This window comes from Microchirus variegatus (genome assembly GCF_963457635.1).
Source record: "Microchirus variegatus genome assembly, chromosome: 19".
Lineage (NCBI taxonomy): Eukaryota > Metazoa > Chordata > Actinopteri > Pleuronectiformes > Soleidae > Microchirus > Microchirus variegatus.
This window is the reverse complement of record NC_139820.1, coordinates 2,488,010-2,492,889: the sequence shown is the minus strand read 5'-3', so window position 1 is coordinate 2,492,889 and position 4,880 is coordinate 2,488,010. Positions and strand designations below refer to the sequence as shown.

Below are 4,880 nucleotides of genomic sequence, written 5' to 3'. Positions count from 1 at the left end.
AAATAAATTAATGTATTTATTTATTTATTAATTAATTAATTAATTAATTAATTAACTTTCCATTTGATATATATTTTCCATCCCATCAACATCGTCATGAAATCGTGAAATCCAGTTCCAACATCCAAATCACCAACACAGTTTCCAGTTTCCTTAAATGTCCTGCTGTGTCTCATTTTACCTCCATCATCTGCAGCAGCATCTGGTGAAGACAGGAGGTGTTTCCATGATCCATGACTCCCAGCAGCCTCCTTCCAATAAAGTCCTTCTCCTCCACAGGGTTGGTAAGTTCTTACGTGGTGAATCTCCAAAATACAGAATGTATTAGTCACCTGATGGTGGTTTGAGGAAAGGAAAAAGAAAAATGTTGTCCAAAAAAAATGATTAACAAACAGAAACGTCCCCATGTCGGTGATGTGGATTGTAGCAAACACATGATTCCTGACTTTCCTCTGGCTGTTGGTAACAACTGTGTTTCCTCCACCATCCAACTCTAACTAATGACACCTAATGTCAGGCAGCTGTGCAGCTGCTGTGTCAAACAGACAAAGGAAAAGTCATACTGCACCCTTGTGGTCAAAATAAAACTTGCACAAGACACAAACTAAAAAGTGGCTCCTGCAATTAGGGCCAAGTGATTTAAGAGCCAAACAGAAATGGTTAACACAAGTATTAATATATATATATTTCTATATATTTATTATTATTATTATTTTTATATGTCTTCGGATAAATAACGGGTGTGAGTCGATATATTTAATAAAATAAAAAATATCATAAATAATAATACAATCAATGAATAACTTAATAAATTAATAAATACATTGATTAATCATTACATTAATTAATTATTTATTTATCGATATCATTAATAATATAAATTATAAATGAATGAATGAATTAATTAATGAATTATTAATTGACTGAATGAATGAACTAATTAATTTATATAATTAATCGCCCAGCACATTAATTAATTACAAAATCGAAAATTGGAAAAACAAGTCGTTATTTTCATTTTGTAAACGATTATTGAGAAAAACAAGTTGTTTTTTCATTTTTTTTTATTTTGAAAAACAAAAGAACAACTTGTTCACAGACTGAAGCTCATTCTACTTGTAAAACACTGCCACCTGCTGATGAAGGGAGGCTTTACTGAGACAAATATACCATGCGATCCACAAATGCAGATCCACAATGCACAAATGCAATTTTCAGTTTCACAAATGTCAGTTTATTTACAAATGCACACCTATATTTGTAAAAAGAAATATGGAAGTTACAAATTGGATTTTTTTATTTGTGGATCACAAAACACGCATTCAAATCAAGAAATACATGCGGATCTCACTCTGCACATTTACAAATATCAGTGGAACAAATTAAACTACATAAAAATTTGCTTTTTAGGCCAAGGCCAAAAATCACTTTCAGAACAAATCCTGAAGGCTTTTCAAAAGAAAAACGTTCTAGGAAAAACAATTTCGGTCCCCACACTGTCAGCGGTCCCCACATGGTGACTGTGTAAACAGACCAATGTCCCCACAATGTGATAATTATTTATTTATTTATTAAATAAATGTATTTATTATAAATTAATTTAATTCATCAATTAATAATTATTTAATTAATTAATTAATTAATTAATTAATTAATTAATTAATTAATTAATTAATTAATTAATTATTAAATAAATAAAGAGATAAATCAATTGATTAATTAATTAATTAATTAATACATTTATTAATTAATTAATTAATTAATGTACAGTGAGAGACACTAGAGCCGTAGGCAGCTGAGAGTTGAATATGTAGAATATATATAATATGTATAATATTATATAATATCTCCTTAGTTCCATATTCTACTTAAAGCTATACGAACCTTTCTTACAGGTCTCACAGCACTTAGTAATAATTTGAACATTAACTCCGCCTCCCTCAAAGTCCCGCCCTCCAGGGCGGAGCAACAGCGCTCATGCGTGATTCATTATCAGCCTGGAGACGACGTGATGAGGTCGTCCTCTGCTCTGACTGTGACTGTGGACGTGATCACCACCTGCTGGTTAAGATCAGTAACGGCAGAGTGATACGTGCTTATAGTTCCAAAATATACTTATAATTCCAAAATATACTTATAATTCTAAAATATACTCATAGTTCCAAAATATATTTATAATTATAAAATATACTTATAGTTCCAAAATATACTTATAATTTTAAAATATACTTATAGTTCCAAAATATACTTATACTTCCAAAATATACTTATAGTTCCAAAATATACTTATAGTTCCAAAATATACTTTTAATTACAAAACATACTTATAATTACAAAATTTACTTATAGTTGCAAAATATACTTATAATTACAAAATAGACTTATAATTATAAAATGTACTTTTAATTACAAAACATACTTATAATTAAAAAATATACTTATAGTTCCAAAACATACTTATAATTCCAAAATATACTTAAAGTTCTGAAATCTACTTAAAGTTTTGAAATATACTAAAAGTTCTGAAATCTACTTATGATTTCAAAATCTACCTAAAATTCTATAATCTACTTATAATTCCAAAATATACTCAGTTTCTAAAATCTCCTTAAATTCCAAAGACAGTCACATGTTTATGATCTTGTGACAAAAACATCAAACATTTCTTTCTTTGTGAAGAACAAACTAAAACATGGAAGTTGACAAAAGTTGTCAAAGTAAAAACTAAAGAAGAGGACATTTTATATTTGTGTCCTCTTGTGAGACGGTGGAGACAAAACATGTGAGAGAAAAACAAATAAAAGGACATTTTATATTTGTGTCCTCTTCTTTAGTTTATAAATGTATGTATTGTGAGTATGGGCTGCAGTCAGAATAATGTGCAGATGTCAACATTAAAGACAAACAAAGAAGCAGGAGATGTTAAGGGAATAATGTTTTTATTATTCCATCTGAACTGAAATCAGCAGAAGAATTCATTTGAATATTTCGAGGTCAGTAGAATTCAGGGACAAATTTTCCACGACGTCGTCTTCTGTCCGTCCAATCGTCTGAGTCCAGCTCTGTCTGAGTTAGCATGACGAGCGCTAACGGCAACAGCTGCACAGAAACAAAGAGAAAATAAATCAATCAATAAATCAATAAATACATGAACAGAATATTGAGAAAAATCACAACTTACATTCTGCCGGCGGGACAAGGACCAACAGCTCGAGTTCCACCATAACACGATCTCTGACATGATCCACCATACATTACACAGAATGACGCCTCACTGTCTGCCACTGAGGTGACAACACACACACACACACACACACACACACACACATACACAGTGAGGACAGTAAAGACAGTGAGGACAGTAAAGACAGTGAGGACAGTAAAGACAGTGAGGACAGTATCATGTCAAAGATGATCAGTCATATATGTGTAAACTTACCGTAGAGCAGCAGCAGAACAGTCAGAGTCAGAATAATCACCTGATAGAGAGACATGGTTGTTTCTCACAATGATGATGAAACACAAGAGTTTGTCCTTTTTTATCTGTCCATCATCAGCCTGAGGTATCAACATGTGACTGCTGATCATCATCAATTCATCATGAATTCATGATTTATTCATCAAGTCATGAGCTGAATGTCTGTTTGAATATGAAAATTACAATTTTTATTTTATTTAATCGTTTATTTGTTTTTCTCTCATCGTCTGCACCATCTTACAAGAGGACACAAGAGTCTCTGTAACACCTGTGAAATATACTTAAAGTTCTGAAATATACTTAAAGTTCTGAAATATACTTAAAGTTCTGAAATATAAAAGTTCTGAAATATACTTAAAGTTCTGAAATATACTTAAAGTTCTGAAATATACTTAAAGTTCTGAAATATAAAAGTTCTGAAATATACTTAAAGTTCTGAAATATACTAAAAGTTCTGAAATCTACTTAAAGTTCTGAAATATACTTAAAGTTCTGAAATATACTAAAAGTTCTGAAATATACTTAAAGTTCTGAAATCTACTTAAAGTTCTGAAATATACTTAAAGTTCTGAAATATACTTAAAGTTCTGAAATATACTTAAAGTTCTGAAATATACTTAAAGTTCTGAAATATACTAAAAGTTCTGAAATCTACTTAAAGTTCTGAAATATACTAAAAGTTCTGAAATATACTAAAAGTTCTGAAATCTACTTAAAGTTCTGAAATATACTTAAAGTTCTGAAATATACTTAAAGTTCTGAAATATACTTAAAGTTCTGAAATATACTTAAAGTTCTGAAATATACTTAAAGTTCTGAAATCTACTTAAAGTTCAGAAATATACTTAAAGTTCTGAAATCTACTTAAAGTTCTGAAATATACTTAAAGTTCTGAAATATACTTAAAGTTCTGAAATATACTAAAAGTTCTGAAATCTACTTAAAGTTCTGAAATATACTAAAAGTTCTGAAATATACTAAAAGTTCTGAAATCTACTTAAAGTTCTGAAATATACTTAAAGTTCTGAAATATACTTAAAGTTCTGAAATATACTTAAAGTTCTGAAATATACTCAAAGTTCTGAAATCTACTTAAAGTTCTGAAATATACTTAAAGTTCTGAAATATACTTAAAGTTCTGAAATATACTAAAAGTTCTGAAATATACTAAAAGTTCTGAAATATACTTAAAGTTCTGAAATATACTTAAAGTTCTGAAATATACTTAAAGTTCTGAAATATACTTAAAGTTCTGAAATATACTTAAAGTTCTGAAATATACTTATGATTTCAAAATCTACCTAAAATTCTATAATATACTTATAATTCCAAAATCTACTCAGTTTCTAAAATCTCCTTAAATTCCAAAGACAGTCACATGTTTATGATCTTGTGACAAAAA

At 29.2% G+C, this 4,880-nt stretch overlaps 1 long non-coding RNA gene across 1 annotated transcript; it reads right to left on the bottom strand.

Moving 5' to 3' along the window:
* Positions 1-2,963: 2,963 nt before the first annotated feature.
* Positions 2,964-3,503, bottom strand: LOC310940533. The gene is made up of 3 exons (XR_014593073.1): positions 3,440-3,503; positions 3,182-3,284; positions 2,964-3,099 (listed from the first exon to the last, which is right to left on the bottom strand). It is a non-coding gene; the product is annotated as an uncharacterized lncRNA (long non-coding RNA).
* Positions 3,504-4,880: the final 1,377 nt, after the last annotated feature.